Genomic DNA, 20082 nt, shown 5'->3' on the forward strand with positions numbered 1-20082 from the left:
GCTGGTAGTTTCGAACCGCTGACCTTCCGTGACTCTAAGGTCCTAAACAACAACTGTATGTGCAAAATATTGAATAATGCACGAAGCAGCAAAAAGACACGGGAAGAATATCCAGTCACGGTACCAGAAAGAATTGGTCAATGTTCAACTACTTCAATAGGTAGCATATGATCAACAACCAATTGTATTGAAAGAAGTCCAAGATGCACTGGAGGCAATGCTGGAAAACAAGGTTTTGTGAATTGATGGAAAACAAACTGAAATGTTGAAACAAACTGATCCTGCCTTGGAGGTACCCACTAATCTATGCCAGGAAATTTGGAAATCAGCTACCAGGTCAACTGATTGGAGGGATCTGTATTTTTACCCATTCAAAAGAAAGATGACCCAACAGAATGTGAAAATCATCGAACAATATCATTTCAAAACTGCAAGTATAGTTTTGTTGAAGGTAATTCAACAACTTGGTGCAGTATGTTGGCATGGAGTGCCAGAAATTTAAACTGAATTCAGAAGAGGAATTGGAGTAAGGAATACCATTGCTGTCACCACAAGTACCTTGGATAAAAGCGTAGAATACCAGTAAAATATTTACTTGTGCCTCATTGACTAAGCATATGACTGTGTGGATCATAATAAAGTATAGATGACATCAAGAAGCTCACCAATTCTGAAACTATTGTAAAGACCCAGAAGCAGTCTTTACAATAGAACAAAGTGATACTGACTGGCTTAAAATCAGGAAACATGTTGCCAGGGTTGTATCCTTTCACCATATTTATTCCATTTGTATGCTAAGCAAATAACCTGAGAAACTGGATTATATTAAAAAGAAAATGACATCAGGATTTCAGGAAAACTCATAAACAAGCTGTGCTGTGCAAATGATACAACCTTGTTTACTGGAAGCTAAGAGGACTTGGAGTATATACTGATAAAGATGAAAGTCTACAGTCTTCAGTATGGCTTGTCCATCAAAGTAAAGAAAGCAAAAATCTACACAATTGGACCAATAAATAACTTCATGAAAAATAGAGAAAAGATTGAAGTTGTCAAAGATTTTATTGTGCTTGGATTCAAAATCAATACTCATGTAAGTAGCAGCCCCAAAATTAAAATACATACTGTATTGGGCAAATTTTCTGCAAAAGACCTCTTAAATGTATTAATGAGCAAAGATGTCACTTTGAGGACTAAGATGCATCTGACCCAAACCAGGAAATTTTCAATTGTGCATATGCATGTAAAAGTTGGGCAGAGAATATGGGAGATTGTATAAGAATCAACTTATTTGAATTATGGGGCTGGAGAAGAATATTGACAGTACCAAGGGAAGAACACACTCAGCATTTCTCAAGCTGAGTGAATTGATGAAAAAATTCAAGCCTCAACTTTCATTATTGAAGGATTCTCTGGGCAAATGATTAAATGATGCAGAAAGCATCAAAAGAAGATGGAAAGAATACACAGTCACTATACCAAAAGGAAATGGTCGATGTTCAAACATTTCAAGAGGTAGCATATGATTAAGAGCCAGGGATACTGAAGGAAGAAGTCCACAATGCATTGAAGGAATTGGCAAAGAACAAGGCACTAGGAATTGATGAAATACAAATAGAAATATTTCAACAAAGTGAGGTGGCACAGGAGGCACTCACTCATTTATGCCAAGAAACTTGGTAGACAACTATCTGGCCAACTGATTGGAAGAGATCCATATTTGTGCCTATTCTAAAGAGAGGTATCCCAATGGAATACAGAAATCATCAGACAATATCTCTGATATCCCATGCAAATAAAGTTTTACTAAAGATAATACAGAAAAGGCTGCAAGCATGCATTGACAGAGAACTTCCAGAGGTTCAAGCTGGATTCAGAAGAGGATGTGGAATAAGAGATATCGTTGCTGATGTCTAATGGATCTTGGCTGAGAACAGAGAATATCAGAAAGATGTTTACCTGTGTCTTACAGACTACGCAAAGGCTTTCAATTGTGTAGATCATGACAAGTTATGGACAACATTATGAAGAATGAATATTCCAGAACACTTCATTGTGCTCATGAGGAACCTGGACCTGGACCAAGAGGCAGTTGTTCAAAAAGAACATGGGAACACTGAATGGTTTAAAATTACGAAAGGTGTGTGACAAGGCTATATTCTTTTACCATACTTCTTCAATCTGTATACTGAGCAAATAAGCTGATAAACTAGGTTATATGAAGAAAAACATGGCATCAGGATTGGAGGAAGACTCATTAACAACCTGCAATATGGAGATGATACAACTTTGCTTGCTGAAAGTGAAGAGGACTTAAAATGTTTACTGATGAAGAACAAAGACCACAGCCTTTGGTATGGACTGCATCTCAGTGTAAACAAAACAAAAATCCTCACCACTGGACCAATAAACAACATTATTATCAATGAAGAAATGATTGAAGTTGTCAAAGACTTCCTTTTCTTGGATTAACCATCAATACTTATGGAAGCAGCAGTCAAGAACTCAAACACCTTATTGCATTAGGCAAATTTAATGCAGAAGACGTTTTCAAAGTGTTGAAGAGCAAAGATGTCGTCTTGAGAACTATTCTGAGCCTGACCCAAGCCATGATATTTTCAATAATCTCATATGCATGTGAAAGTTGGACAGTGAATAAGGAAGATCATAGAAGAATTGACAAATTTGAGTTATGGTGTTGGAGGAGAATATTGAAATACCATGGACTGCCAAAAGAACCAACAAATCTGTGCTGGAAAAAGTGCAGTCATGTGTCCTTGGAGGCCAGGGTGACCAGATTTTATCTCTCATACTTCAGACACATTGTCAGGAGGGGCCAGTTACTGGAGAAGGATATTATGTTTGGTAAGGTTCAGAGAAAAAGAGGAAGACCAGCGAGATGGATTGGCAATGTGGCAGCATCAATGGATTCAAACATGCCAACAATTGTAAGGTTGGCCCAGAATTGGGCAGTTTTTTGTTCTGTTGTGCAGAGGGTTGTTATGAGTTGGTACCGATTTGATGGCATCTAACAACAACAATGGTCTGTCAGAATAGAAAACAAATCCATCTTGGAGGAAGTATAGCCAGAATGCCTCTTAGAAACTGGGTGGTAAGCCTTCATCTTTTATTCTTTGTCCATGTTTTCATGGAGAATTTCTTCATGCTTGGTAAAGGGGAAGATCAACAAAAAAGAGAACTACCCTAATGAAATGGATGGACACAAGAGCAACAATAGACTCAAACTTAACAATCATTGTAAGCATGGCATAGAATCAGGCAGTGTTTTGTTCTGTTACACATAGGGTACCTATGAGTGGGAACCTACTCAACAGCACCTAACAACAGCAACAACAACAAGTATACAAAGGTGAGTCAAAATTTTTCAACACTGTGTGTAGAATTTATTTTAATCACCTTTTAGAACAAACAAATACATCATTTTTCAACATAATCTCCTTGCTCTTCAATACACTTTGTCCATCTGTCAACAAGCTTTTGTATTCCTACATTAAACAATGTTTTAGGCTCAGCTGTGAGCCATGAAGGTACTGCTGTCTTCACTTCTTCATCAGAGGTGAATCTTCATCCTAGAAGGACTGCTTTCAGGGGACCAAACAGGTGATAGGCCAATGAAGCAAAACCAGGACTACAGGGAGGATGCTTTAACACCTCAAAACAAAGTTCTTGCAAAGTAAACAGTGTGAGCTAAGGTGTGTGGCCAGGCACTGTCATTCAAGATCAGAACGCCTTTGGATAGCAGTCTCCTGGCCTTAACCAGTATCCTTATCACACAAACTTTTCGAAACCCAACCCAAAATAATCATGGATTATTTCATAGGCAAAGCCATGGTTGATTTGCAAATTACTTGCCATATATTCATTGTCACTAGTTTATTCAACAGAATCATTTCATGTGCACACTCAATGTTGTCATCAGCCGTGGATGTGGACAGGCTTTTTAATATAATCAGAGTGTGGATAATATTTGATGCACCCTCATACATAAACATATACATAAAAATCATGTTGATGTGTAGCTAATTGCAACTCAGGGTTACCTCATGAGTATCAGATTTTCATTACTAATTATTAGAAAGTTGATTACCAATGCATTCATATACTATACACATTGATATTGTTAGTTTTAGAACAATTTACACATAAACATACATATGTGTTTGTTTTGTTGGTAAACAAATACAATCTTTATTTGCTGAGATCAGCAAAGAATAAATGTCTCTTTGCCAACAAAATAGACTTTAAAAACTTACAAATCTCACAATTTTATCAAATACTACTCCATTTTCCCAAGGATAGTCATGTCCTAGAGATGAAGAAACAATGACAGTTTACACTTGCTGTAGTGTATAAAATCATAAGACTTTTTGTCTGTGAATTACTCCAGTGAGGTAGAGTTTAATTCCATCTTATGTATAGATTTAAGTGTTTGGAGGAGGTGGTATGCCGAGGAGTTGGTTCTAACTCATAGAGACTCTGTATAGAGTTTCTGAGGCTGTAAATCTTTATCGCAGCAGAAAATCTCATCTTTCTTCCATGGAACAGCTGATAGTTTTGAACTGCTGATCCTGCGGTTAACAGCCCAACTCATAACCACTATGCTACATGTTGTTGCTGTTGTGAAGTGTTGTTGAATCAGTTCCAACCCATAGCAACCCTGTATAGAATTTCCAAGGAGCTGCTGGTGAACTTGTACATCCAACTTGCAGTTCAAACAGCTTTGCAGTCTGGCACATTAACCCATAGCACCACACCAGGACTCCACTATGCTAAATGTTGTTGTTGTTAGATGCCATCGAGTTGGTACCGACTCATAGCAACATTATGCAAAGCAGAACGAAACATTGTCTGGTCCTGGGCCAACCTCACTACTGTTGCCACACTTGAGTCCATCGATGCTACCACTTGGTCAATCCATCTCATTGGGGGTCTGCCTCTTCTTCTCTGACCCTCCACCTTACCAAACATGATATCCTTCTCCAGCCACTGGTCCATCCTGACAATATGTCTGAAGTATGAGAGATGAAGTTTGGCCATCTTGGCCTCCAAGGAGCACTCTGGCTGCACTTCTTACTATGCTACATAGATAACCATTTTTCCTTGAGTACCTCATGCACTTATGACACTTGAACTGCCAGAGTTAAAAACAGTATATTTGAAAGAGGGTTTGGAGCCACTTCCTCCAACTACTATTAGTGTTTATTCTACAGCACCATACAAGGGCTCCCCAAGTAGAATAGAAGTTCGGAACATACAGTGCTGCAGTAGGACTCCCCAGTCAAGATGTTTTTGCTAAGTGTCCTCAAGTCCATTCTAAATCATAGTGATCATGCATAGGGCATTCCAAGGAGCAGCTGGTGTGTTTGAACTGCCAACCTGTGGTTAGCAGTTCAGTACTTATCCTACAGAGCCACACCAGGACTCCCCAGGTTCAGATAGAACTTTGGAAATTCATCAGTGTCTATGATTTCCCATACTCAGTGATTTGTTTGTCTTTGTCATGTGTTTACTCATATTTAAGACTTAGTTAACTGTGACTCCATATAACAAGCACTTGGACTATGAACCATCAGGTGCTACTTGGGAGAAAAATGGGGTTTTCTGCTCCCACAGAGATTTAAAGCCTTGGAAACCCTAAAAGGATGCCTATTAGTTAAGCTGATTGGACAGCACTTAACAATTACTGGCACTGTAGGATAAGCATTGGACTGCAATTTCAGTTTGAACAACAAGGTCGGTGGTTCAACTCACCAGCTGCTCCTAGTAAACCCTATATACCCTATATAGAGTCACTATGGGATTCCTGGTGTGGCACTGTAGGATCAGCATTAAACTTGGAACCACAAGTTCAGCATTTCAAACACACCAGCTGCTCCTTGGAAACCCTACACAGGGACTCTATGAGATGGAGCTGACTCAATGGCACTTAACAACAATGAGTTGTGAATCAGAATCAACTCGATAGCACTTAACAACTACAAAACATTTATTTTTTCCTAGATGGGTCTTTTTTTCCTTATAATATGCTTCATAGTTGTTGTTAAGTCCTGTCGAGTTAGTTCTGACACAGAGAGGACATGTATAGCATTTCCCAGGAGCTCTGGTGGGCTCAAACTGCTGACTTTGCAGTTAAAAGTCCAATGCTTATCCTACAATGCTACACCAGGACTCCTTTATCCACATCACTTTAACAGGTTGCAAAGAGCTGAAACTCAAATTTGATTTTATGAAAATATATACCAGTCTCTTTCCCTCCTACGTCAAATAATCAGATTTTATTCACTTGTTGTTAAGTGCAGTCGAGTCAGTTCCAACTCATGGTAAAACCTTGTATAAGGTTTCCAAGAAGTGCTTGGTATGTTTGAACTGCTGACCTTGTTGTTAATATTCCAGTGCTTAGCCTACAATGCCACTCCAGGGTCCTGACTTTATGAATGCCTTTATATATTTTGTAGTATTTTAAGATGGAAAATCATTTAATTTCTTTGTTCATCTTCAGATTTATATTTTTTAGTTTGGTCACATTATTGTATTTGTCATACAGTGAATTCTGAGAATGACTGAAACCCATATTTTCAAAGTTTTTTGTTGTTTTAATAAGCTCTCTTAACCTGATTAAAATTATTTTTGGATCTCATGCTGTTTGTAGATGAACCATTACTTTCATCTAGAACCATTACTTTAATATGAACTCCAAAGATTCCATCTACATTTTCAAAATATTTTTCTCTTCACCTCATTTAGTCACCCATTAGTTTTTAATACTCCCTTGACTACTTTTAACCCTATTTAAAATCATGAAGTCTATTTGACTTCAAAGTACTTGACAGGTGTTCTATTTCCAAATATAAGCATCTGCTTAAATTGGTCAGACCAGAGATTTGTTTGAACTGCTTGTTCACAGCAGCACAATTTTTGTCCTTAAACAACAAGGAAGTACTCTATATTTTTAGCCTATAGCCACAGAAGCATTGTCAAATAATGACATACAGCAACAGGTATTAATTTGGTGGTGTTGTTCAGCGCTTCTGAGTCGTAACTGATTCATTGTGACCCTATATAAGGATTCCGAGGAGCAGCTGGTGAGTCACACTGATATTGCATTTCAAACTGACTCTTCAGTCCAGTGCTTACCCTACAGTGCCACACCAGGATTACAGTGCTCAATATGTTTAACAATTATGACCTCATTTCTCTTTTCCTTCTCAGTAGGGAAGTTGAGGAGAGAAACTGACACATAAGTTTCTTCTTTTTCCTTTAAAGATTTTTTTTCTGTGGGTGGTGGTAGAAGTAAGGGTTAGGAATATGGTTAGGGCCTAGTCTAAGCCTAGAACTTCATTTAGTGTTAGAGTTATAGTTAGGACTAGGGTGGAGTCCTAGTGTGGCACTGTAGGGTAAGTATTGGACAACTAACTGCAAAGTTAGCAGTTCAAACCCACTAGAAACTCCTTGAAAATTCTATATAGGGTTGCTATGAGTCAGAGCTGACTTAATGGTACTTAACAACAATATTGTTAGGGGAAAGGGGTGGAAAGGAATAGGGATAAAACTTGGTCTAGTTTTAGGACTACCCTTAGGTCTATTTTTATTTTATTTTACTCTATATTGAAATCTATTTGCTCTCTTCTTCATTTGGAAGTACTGTAACTACATTATTCTCTCTTTTTAACTTTAGGATTTTTTTTTGTGACAAACTGGTATCTCTAGTTGCCTATTTTCAGATTTGTAAGTTAGTTTTACTTTGTATTCGTCTGTATCTGGGTTGAGCTGTGGGTGATATTGTCATGTATCATGTATGTCATTCTCAGAGTATTATCTGCTGTTATTGAACTCCCTTTATTATTTTTTGTAAGGTTAGTTTGGTTTTTATAAAGTCCTTCACTTTCTGTTTACCTGGAAATGTCCTAATTTCACTATCGTATTTGAGGGCCAATTTTGATGTGTATATGATTCTTGGTTGGGGGATTGCAGAGCAGGCAATGGACTAGGAAGAACACATTCAGCAGTTGAAGCCTACCAGCTACTCTGTGGGAGAAAGATGAGACTTTCTTCTCCCATAAAAATGTACAACCTTGGAAACCTTTTATAAAGGGTCACTATGAGTTGGAACCAACTCTATGGCACATAACAACAACAACAACATGGCACTTGATTGATAATTTTCTTCTTTCAGATTTTTTTAGTTGTCCTTCCACTGTCCTCTTGCCTGTATGGCTTTTACTGAGAAATCTGAGATTGGTCTTCTTAGTTCTCCTTTGTAGGTAACTTAATTTTTCCTGAGCTGTTTGCAGGATTGTTTCCTTGTTTGGTTTGGGAAAGTTTGATTATATGTCTTGGTGATTTCCTTTTGGGATCTATCCTTTTTCAGCTTCTTCTGGATCTGGAGTTCTTATCACACTTAAGTTATTCCTCTTGATAGTGTCCCACATAAATAAACTTCTTATGACTTTTTAAATCTTTATTCTTATTGTTTCTCTAGCAGATGAATATTGAGCAATTTGTCTTCAAAGCTCACTAATTTGGATTTTGATTGATTCAATTCTGCTTCTTTGGTCTTTCAATGTATTTCTGATGTCTCAACATTAATCTTCTGACTTTCTAAATGATGTTTTTGTATAAATGCTAATTTTTCATTTATTTTGTCAATCTCTTCTTGTAGTATTTTCCTGATTTATTCTAAAGTCTGTTCTGTGTTTTCCTCGACTTTTATCTGCTGTTTTCTTGACTGTTTTTCTAATCCATTGGAGCTACCTATATATTATTCTATTAAATTCTTTATCAAGTAGCTCTGATACCAATTCTGGCATTATATTTTCTGTCTTTGTACTTTGTTTGGTCAACTGTCAGTTGTATGAGACACTCTGTCTTATTTCTTTGCATAGCTGAAATTGTTATCTCCTAGACATTATGGTGCCATTGTAGTTGCATTTAATTTATGATTTTATGTTGATGTGTCCTAGATATTCGCCACCTGATTCCTGGTGAATGTGATAGTCTAAAAGTATATATACAGTTCTCTGTTCACAGTTTGTATAGCATAGCTCAGGGAGGATACATGTGCCTCCAGACGTGTAGGTGGTAGGCTTGTATCTGGACCCCAGGCAGAACAGAGACTATACAGAGGGAGATGCCAGTGGCTGCTGAGCTGGCAAGAGTAAGGACTTGCCTTGGCTACCAACCCCCAGCCAAGGCCTATGTCTCCAGTCTACTGTATCAACAGTTGCCAACAAAAGCTAGAGATGGTTACATAGCTCCTGCTGCTCCTGTTTAGCTTCCTCTTCCAGTCAACACTCAATCCACCTCTCAGTCCTGTCCTCTGAAGCTCAGAACTCCAAAATCACCATCTGTGTTTGTTTCTTGGTCTCCCATACTCTTGTTGTAGAGGGTCTGCTTAGCGTGTCTGCCTATTCCTCCCCTTGCCAAGGAAGTATAAGCTTCTTATTAATCCCATGCTTTACTTTTCCTTTAGTTAAAAATTAAAGTCATGATATTCAAGAAATATAGATTATTATGAAAAAGTGGGTTTATACTCCCTGTTTCTGAGATTTTCTTCTATTCCATAATTTTTTTTTTCTTTAAAACTTCCTCTCCAGAAACACACGAGAGCTTCAAATTTGGGTTTTAGTCCCTACATTCTATTTCACATGGTTATCAGGTAGTTAGATGACGATACAGAGGGTATGTTTATCAAATATTCTATTTCACATGGTTATCAAGTAATTAGATGAAGATATAGAAGGTATATCTTATCAAGCATTAAGGTTAAAAAACATCAGAAGATTATACTATACATTATTTTATATAACTAGCAAGATTTTGATAGACTGTTAGAATGCCCTAGGTTTACTTAGGTTCAAAAAGCAAACATTAATCTCATTCATTATGGTGATTTGATTCCTAGTGTTTAATTCCACAAGCTCTATTGTTCCTAATGAAACTTCCAAAACTAATGCAACTAAATAAATGAATAATTTAATAATTAAAAAAATACATAAATAAAACAAAAGAACCAATAGAAGATAATAATAAATAATTTTACAAGTGAATTTTATGGTTTTTAGACGTGTATTGTAGAAATTGGACTCCTGGTGTGTTGTTGTAGGAGCAGCACTGGACTTGGAAACTGAAGGTCAGCAGTTCAGACTCATGGGCTACTCCTCTGAAACCCTCTACAGTATCACTACTAGTTGGAACTGACACAACGGCACTTAACAACAACAATAGTACAAATTAAAACCAAACTGAGGCCTAGCCTATCTATGATCTCCAGAATGCAAATTTTAAAAAAGTAATTAAGAAATTAGTGAAGCATATTTCCACTGGAGTTCCACAGAGACTGAAGTCAAAGTGTACTTTCTGGGGGTGTGGTGATGGTTATGTGCTGTGGAATTGGCTCCGACCCATGGTGACCCTGTATAGGTTTTCTGAGGTTGTAAATCTTTACGGGATAACTGCCGGTAGTGTCAAACTGCTGATCTTGAGTTAGCAGCCTGACTCGTAATTACTATACTACAGAGCTCCTTACATTTTGGGGTACAAATAGAAATATTCTTCTCTAACACCTGTTTTCTCCTGGAAAGGATGACATTACTATGCTAAAGTAACAAATATATGAAACTCATAAAGCATTATACCCTCTTATAATATATGGTCCATATACCGGTAAAGAACAATCTATCTAAGCTGTCATATCACACAAATAAGTAAATATTGGCAAATCTCCTCCCAGAAAGGTTGCTTAAATTCAGTAGTCCAAAAGAAAGAGACCAATTTGTGGAACCTGAGCAAATGTCTCTATATGAAAGAGATTTACTTCAAGGTAAAAGGAGAAATGAGGAGTTGATAATTATTTAAAAAAATAAAGTAGGCAAAGTAAAAATAGAAAGTGGATAATAACTTGGCTATTGCACAAAAATCAATAATTGACTAGATACAATCTGTTCAAAGAGGAGCATGAGATTGCCTTTGCTCCTTTTTGAAAATCACAGATGCAGACAATTGTACCTATTGCATGAAAACACAATGCAGGAGTGACCTGGGAGATCAGGGGTGAAGAGATATCTTCACAATAGGTAGAAATTTAAATAATGCAAATGTTGTAAATTTGTCTAGATGGATAAATGGACAGAGGTATAGATTCTCTCTAATTAATAAATAATGACTAACATTTTGTTTGGGTTGTTGAGTTGGAAATAATGTATTTGGAAAATCAGAGATTCTGTAGATTTGATATATAGATATGACTCTCTGAATTGTCTCTGTGGATAAAGATATTGTGTCTCCTATAAATGCTCATCAAATAGCAATCTCAGTGGATGAACCCCTAAACAATGAAGTGAATAAACTTGTAGTCAGCCTCTTTCTTTAGCCACTTTGTACTTGTACAATGGGCTCATGAGAAAAGTAGCATAGTGGCTGGAATGCAGTTACACATCAGTTTAGCAACATGAAGTTCCACTCATCAAAGATGATTTGGCTCCAGACATTTCAGAATATTCAAGCTGTCAGCAGCAGAAATCAATACTGAGCTCTTGATGTGACATAATTCCCTGAGGAGTGTAGCCAGTTACATAATGACAGGTTGATTACATTGGACCCCTTCCAATACAGAAGAGGTAGTATGTTATTCCCCCAGGAATATTTCTTTATTTGAGATATGGATTTACCTCACTGCCCACATGCTTCTGTTCAAACCAATATTTCATTTTACAGGAAATTATGTGTTGTAATACCCTCACATTCTCGGAATCTACTAGTATTACCATTTACCATCACCTTGAAACAGTTGGTCTGATAGGAAAATAAATTGACATTTTGCAGACTCGGATATGGTATTATCTGTACTATAACACATCGTGTAACTGAGGCAAGGTTATAGAATATGGGTTATGCTTTGAATAAGTCCTTCAAAAAATTAATGGAAAAATTCCATTATATTTTCATTTAATTTTTCCATTCAGTTTTTGAAGACCCATCATAGATGGTGCAACTTTTCATCACCAGGATTAACAAATTCAGAAACATACTGTGGAAATGTGAATAGCTCCACTTATTATCCTATGTATCCTCTAGTGAAATGTTTCTTCATATCACTACAACTATGAGCTTTACTAGTCTAGGCATCTGAATTCCAAAGGGAGGACTGCATCTATCAAAGGCAGAGAAATGGCTTCATAGAACTAAAATATGACACTGCAACTTGATCACTTTTGGCTGTTTATATCAGTATATTAATGTGCAAAAAATAAAAAAATACTGACTAATCCTAATCATTTAGGAGAAGTAGACAGGTATTATGTAATCAAAGATTAAAAAAAAAGGGGGGGTGGTATGTCTGGGATGCAGGGAAACTCTAGGGATACCTTTTACACATTCATTCTCTATAACAAGTGAATGGAAAACTGTAACAACCCAATACAGACAAGACAAGCAGTTACAGACCATTAGTGAATAAAGGTTTGGGTCAACTCATTAAGTAAGACTAGCTAATCTGCTTGATGAGAAAAAAGGGAAAATAGTATATATAGATACAAATAACAGGTTGGATTTTTTGGTGCAATGAATTCCTCAATATGGCCCTGCTAGCCATAGTCCTCCATGTTGTGATGTATTACAAATCTTAGCCTTTATGCTTGTGGTTATGGTCGCATTTTAGAGTGAGTTATCTGTTACACTAAAGAAGGAGGGTTAGGGTGGGATGTATCTTGTTACCATTACAAGTTACCAACCTTAGTTTCCTTGTGGTTATGATCAACAATCAATAGATATGTATGGGATGCTTTAACAAATTCTCTCTCTTCTTTTGGATTCTGTATAAGAATCACCTTTATCTAGTCTCTGATTCTTAGGACTTGAGCCAACAGTCTATCATCTGACCTGAGTTGTCAGCTTCTATAGTCTGCCATCTGATCTGCAATCACATGAGAGAGGAGAATCCTCTGAACTAACAGCTAACCCCTGGATTATGGACTTGTCAGCCTCCACAATACTGTAAGCCATTTTCTTGATGGTTCACAAGTTCTATGAGAGAGGAGGGATAGTACTGAGTAGAGGAAAAGTAGTTGATATCATAGATGATGGAGTGGCACAGCAGTTTGGAAAAGGTAAACATTGGTGACATCTTTAATCTCAACTTCATTAGGACCAGACTTATGCTGATCCTTCTGAAATTAATTATACGTGTAACTATATGACTAGATACAGAGCTATGGTTAAAAAAGAAAGAAAGAAATTCACTGTCGTCAAGTCAATTCCAAAAATAACAAACCTGTAGGACAGAGTGGAACTGATCCATAGGATTTCTGAGGCGGTGAATCTTTAAGGGAGTAAACTGCCTGCTACTTCTCCAGTGGAGCAGCTGATGGGTTTAAAACAATGAACTTTCAGTTAGTAGCCCAATACTTAATCATCTGTATCACCAGGGCTACATATGTATGTATATACAAACAAACTCACACATACATGCATGTGAGTACATAACTGTTGTTCTTAAGAGCTGTTGAGTCAGTTCTGACTCATAGCTTTCCTATATAGGGTTTCCAAGGAGCACTGGTAGGTTTGATTTGTAGCCCTTGTGGTTAGTAATCCAATACTTATCCTACAGTGCCACAACAGGACTCCTAGCAATTTGGTGGTTTGTGCTTGACTGCTAATAGAAAGGTCAGCAGTTTGAACTGACACAATTACACAATCTGTACTACAAAAGAAAGATATGTCAGTCTGCATGTACAAAGATATACGACTTGAAAACCTTATGGGTCAGTTCTACTCCATCCTATAACCTCCCTATGAGTCAGAATCGACCTGACAGTAGTGGGTATATTGTATACATATACTATGGGCATATATGTATACATATGTATATATATGCACTGTACACATAGTATATGTACAGTGCATATATAGTATTTAGGTGCATGTATGCACACAAATATATATGTGAGGAAGCTTCAAAAAATTCATGGAAAATTTCATTATCTGTCAATTCCATTTTTCAGTGAACTTTTTGAAGCACCCTCATATATGTGTCCATGCACATATATACACACAAGCATGCACATTGTTTTACTTCACTCATTTCTTTATTCATAAGATATATTAACAGTAATTAACTTATTTCTCAGTTATAAGCTTACAAAGGATGAGTGTGACTCAGCTGGAAAATGTGTTTACATTGCTCCGAGATGAATATAATGACCAAGGACTTTCTATTATCTTCTGGGAAGAAGGTTAGCATCTTTTTAGTTGTTTGAAGAAGAGTTTCATGATTTTTATATTACTTTATTTGGAAAGAATGTATGATTAATAAAGTGATATAAATACCAAGTGTCCAGCGATGGATAATGGTAATGTTAAATTGCATAAATATGACTAATCTGGGAGTTCATTTCTTGGAAAATCTGAGATGGATGAAGGATAGAAATTTCATAAGAAAAATTAGAGTAAGATGTGAAAGGAAGAAATGAAGTAGCAGCCATTATTCTTTGAAGTTTACTGTGATGCGTTGAGGGGAGAAGCAGAGTCAGAAGGGTTGGTGAGTTCCAGCTTGTCCATGTTTAGACAATACTAGTCCAGCTCTTCTTTTCAATCACTAACACTCACTGTTTACCAATAGGCCCACACCAGGTGAACAACAACAGTCCTCAATGATGTCTCTTTCACCTTCCCTTATGGTTCTACTCTGGCAGGTCAGTATACCGACCTGACCCAAATTCCTGTAAATCAGATTCATCCACTGCACCAGTATTCCAGCAGAGTTTAAGACTTTGCTCTGATTCTAAAAATGTCCTTACAGTTACTTTGAACTCCTATAATGTATTTTTTATTCTTCTATGTTAATGGTAGTTTGGTCTGATCAAACATTAACTAATGTAGAAGATTATATAATTATTAGTGTATGTTGTTGTTGTTAAGTATCGTCAAGTTGCTTCTAACGCATAGTGACCCTGTATAGTGTTTCCAAGGAGCAGCTGGTGGGTTCAAACCATTGACCTTATGATTTGCAGTCCAGTGCTGATCCTACAGCACCACACCAGGAGTCCATTAAAGATAAAACTTCCATAATGTTTTACTATCAAGTAACACAGTATTGAAGTAAGAGACAAAGCTTGTAAGAAACATAAAAAACACATTTCAATAAATAATTAACATATTTAGCTTTTACTATTATTTTTATTAATAAATTTTATTTTTAGAGTAGATTTGGGTTAGTAGGAAAAAAAAAAAAACTGCAGGAAGTACAATTTCCATATAGTCCTCTCCCCTCTGTACACATTTTCTCCTATTAATTACTTCTGCATTCCTGTGGTACAATTGTTACAATTGAAGATCCTATCTCGATATATATATTTTTAACCAGGGTCCATAGTTTACAACAGGGTTCAATTTTTGTGTTGCTCACTTTTATGAGTTTTTGATAAGTGCACAAAATCATATCTTCACTACTGTGATATATCACATGGAATAATTTCACTGCCCCTAAAATGCCATATATATCACATCTTTCACCCCTCCCTCTAAATTCCAGGCCAGCATTTATTTGTTGTGGTCTCTATTGTTGTAGTTATTATTGCTGGGCACCATTGAGTCAAGTATGAATCATAGCAACCTTATGTATAACATAATGAAACACTGCCCAGTCCTGTACCAACCTCACAATGGTTGTTATGTTTAACCCATTGGTGTTGCCACTGTGCCAATCTATCTCGTTGGGAATCTTCTTCTTTTTTGAGGAACCTCCACTTTACCAAGCATGATATCCTTCTCCAGGGACTTGTTACTCCTGATATTATGTCCTAGGTATGAGAGATGAACTCTGTTCATTCTGCCTTCTAAGGAGCATTCTGGCTGTACTTTTTCTAAAACAGATTTGTTTATTCATCTGGAAGTACATAGTACTTTTAATATTCTTCTCCAAACACCATAACTCAAATGCATCAATTCTTCTGCAGTCTTTCTTATGCACTGTCCAACTTTCAAATATATGAAGCTACTGAAAATACAACGGTTTGTAACAGGTTCTCCTTAGTACTCAAGCTGACATCTTTGCTGTTGAACACCTCAAAGAGGTCTTGTGAAGCAGACTTGCCTAATGCAATGTGTTGTTTGATTTCTTGACTGCTGCTTCCATTAGTTGTGATAGTGGATACAGCAAACTGAAGTCTTTGACAACTTCAAACTTTTTTCCATTTATCATGATGAAGTGTATTGGTCCAGTTGTGAGGATCTTTGTTTTCTTTGCATTGAGATACAACACATACTAAAGGCAGTGGTCTTTGATCTTAATCAGTAAGTATTTTAAGTTCTTTTCACTTTCAGCAAACAAGATTGTATCATCTGCATATTTCAGGTTGTTAATGGGTCTTCCTCCATTCCTGATGTTATGTTCTTCTTCATAGAATCCACTTTCTTGTATTATTTGCTATGCATATAGATTGAATTAATATAGTGAAAGCCATATAGCCCAGGGACACACCTTTCCAGATTTTAAACCACTCAGAGTAACCTTGATTTGTTGGAATGGCTGCCTCTGGGTCTATGTACAGATTCCTCATGAGCACAATTAAGTACTCTGGAATAACCTTTCTCCACAATGTTGTTCATAGCATGTTATTATCCACACAGTTGAAAACCTTTGCATAGTCAACAAAGCACCAAAAAACATATTTCTGGAATTCACTGCTTTCAGCCAGCATCCATCTGACATCAGCAATTATATCCTTAGTTTCACATACTTGCATAAGTCTGACTTGAACTTTTGACAGTTTCTGTACCAAAATTTCACTTGCATGTGATATTAATGATATTGCCTAATGATTGTCACATTCTGTTTGGTAACAAATATAGATCTTTTCCAATCACTTGCCCAGGTAGAGCTGTCTTCCATCTTTCTTGGCATAGATGTGTGAGTGTCTCTATAGACTGCCATTTTACTTGTTGTTGTTATGTGCCGTGGAGTCAGTTCTGACTCATAGCGACCCTGTACAGGGTTTCTGAGGCTGTAAATTTTTACCGGAGCAGAAAGCCTCATCTTTCTCCCGCAGAACAGCTGGTAGCTTCATACTGCTGTCCCTGAGGATCACAGCCCGATTCGTAACCACTACACTAACAGAGCTCCTTTTACTTACATGTAATATAATTGGGATCACACAGTATGTAGTTTTTCAGAATAGCTTCTTCATCTTTACAATATGAATTTCTTTCATGTTTAATATTTTCATAGTTTGAGAACTTATTTCATCTTCATTGCAGAATAATACTTTATTGTGTGGATGTACTGCAGTTCATTTATCCATTCACCTATTGAAAGACACCTAGGTTCTTTTCATATATTGGCTACTGTAAAGGCATCATAAACAGTTACGTGTAGGTTTTGGTGTGGAAATTTTGAGTTATTATGATAAGTGCCAAGGAGTACTAATACAGAAACCAAACAAAAAGATTAATTGGAAGACAACTATTGATACTTATCTTCCATGAATATAAGTCCCAAAATTCTCAACAAAATAGAAGTGTGATTTGCTGGATTGTATGGCAAGTCTATGCTTAGCTTTGTAAGAAACTGCCAAGCTGTCTTCCAAAGTGGCTGTACCATTCTTCATTTTCACCAGCAGTGAGTGAGAGTTCCTGTTGCTCAACATCCTAGTCAGTGCATTCACATCCTCCAAATCCTGGATGTTAGCCAGTGTATTAAGTGAATGGAGTCCTGGTATGGAGCTGTAGGATAAACACTGGACTGTTAACTCATCAGCCACTACTCAGAAATTTTATACAAGGGTCCTATGGGTTAGAACTGACAGTTAAGTGCTGGCAAGTTGGTTCCAACTCACAGTGATAGTGTATAGGTTTTCTAAGGCTTTTAAAAAGCTTTGCAAGAGCAGAAATTCTAATCTTTTTTCCCATGGAGTGGCTGGCAAACATTGTAGTTCACAGCCAGTGCTTTTTGTATGGAGTTACCATACACCCAACAACAACATTCAATGAATAGAATTTTAGCCAGTCTAGCAGAAAAATTGATGCATGTGAATTATGGTGCTGGTGAAGAATACTGAAAGTATCATGGATTGTCAGAAGAACAAACATCTGTCTTGGAAGAAGTAATGCCAGTATGTCCCTTAGGAGCAAGGATGGCAAGATTTCATCTTTTACAGTTTGGACCTGTTGTCAGGAATGACCAATCCTTGGTGAAGAGCATCACGCTTGGTAAAGTGAAGGGACAGCAGAAAAGAAGAAGAGCCCCCTACCCACCCGCAAGATGGATCAAACATAACAATTGTGATGATGGCATACAACTAGGTAGCATTTTGTTCTGTTGTACGTAGGGTTACCATGAATTGAAATGGACTCAATGACACCTAACAATGACATGAGATGTGTAGTAGTATCTTAGCATAGTTTTCATTTTTAATTCCTTAGTGACATATAACAGTAAACATCTTTCTATATGCTTATTTGTTATGTATATGAATTCTTAGGTGTTGTCTGTTCAGATCTTCTGTTGCTTCTTAATTTGTTTCCTTGCTTGTTTCCTATTGTTGAGTTTTACATGTTCTTTGTTTTTTTGTTGCCAGCACTTTGTCAGGTATGTGTTTTTCAAGTATTTCTACTAGTCTGTGTGCTGTTTTTTCATTCTTTTAACAATGTATTATGGCCAAAATTCTTTAAAAAAATTAATGAAGTGCAATTTATCAATATTTTTCTTTTATGGATTATGCTTGTGGAGTGGTATTAAAATAACTCATTGCCAAACTCAGAGTCACCTAGATTATCTCTTATGTTATCTATTAGAATTTGTGGCATACATGAAAGAAATTACATTTTGAATATTAACCTAAATAATGCTATCTTGCTATAATAAATTATTAAAACTTTTGCTTTATTTTTGTCTTCTGTCAGTTTTTAAAACTTTACTATCTATATAGATAATCATATCAGTTGTGCACATAAATAGTTTCATTTCTTCCTTTTCAATCTGTTGTCATTATTGTTAGTTATGGTTGAGTTTGTTGTCTGTCATAGCAACCTTATGTATGAGTCATCTTCATGATTGTATGTCCAAGTCCATTGCTATGTCTATTGTATATTGTCTTCAAATCTAAGAGAGCTCATCTTTTAGAGCTATATCAGACAATATTTTACTGTGATCTATAAGGTTTTCATTGGCTAATTTTTGGAAGCAGATCACTAGGTTTTTCTTCCTAGTCAGTTCAGTCTAAAAGCTGTGCAAAAACATGTCCCTCATCGGAGAGCCAGCTAGTATTTGAAATACCAGTGGCATAACTTCATAGCAACACATTCGTCACTATAGTGTGATAAACTAAAAGATGGTTGGAGGTTTTAATGTGTATACCTTTTATCTCCTTTCCTTATCCTATTGCATTAGCTGGGCTTTGTAGTGTGATATTAAATAGAAGTGGTGAGAGGGGATATCCCTGTCTTGTTCTCAATCTCAGAAAGAAAGCATTTGATTTTTCAGTATAAGTCTGATGTTGCATGTAAGTTTTTGAAGTAATCTTTATCAAATTGAGGAAGACCTCTCCATTTTTAATTTGTGTGTTTGCTTTAATCATTAATAGGTGTTAGAGTTGTAAACTACTCTTTATATATTAATAGGATGATATGATTCTTCCTTTTTTGGTTGTTATTATGATAAAATATAATAATTGATTTTTAAATGTTGAACCAGTCATGCAGAACTGAAACAAACCCCACTTAGTCATGGTGTATAGCTGTAATATACATTTGTTTTTATTTACTAATATTTTGTTCAGAGTTTTAGTGCTTATGTTTATGAAAGATATGTATCTTTATTTGGTTTCTTTATTAGTTTAATACTGACCTCATAGAATGAGTTAGAAATGTTCCTTCTGTTTTTTAGAACAGATTCTAAAATATTGGTATCATTTTTCTTTAAATATTTCATAGAATTCACCAGTGAAACCAACTGGCTGCATTAATTTTTCTAGATCATAGATATGAAACTCAATTTGAAATTGAAAATATACATATTATATATATCACAGAATAGTCTAGAAAGGAAAATTTCACTAAATCTAAGCAAAA

The sequence above is a fragment of the Chrysochloris asiatica genome, unplaced genomic scaffold (assembly GCF_000296735.1).
Source record: "Chrysochloris asiatica unplaced genomic scaffold, ChrAsi1.0 scaffold00017, whole genome shotgun sequence".
In the NCBI taxonomy this organism is placed as follows: domain Eukaryota; kingdom Metazoa; phylum Chordata; class Mammalia; order Afrosoricida; family Chrysochloridae; genus Chrysochloris; species Chrysochloris asiatica.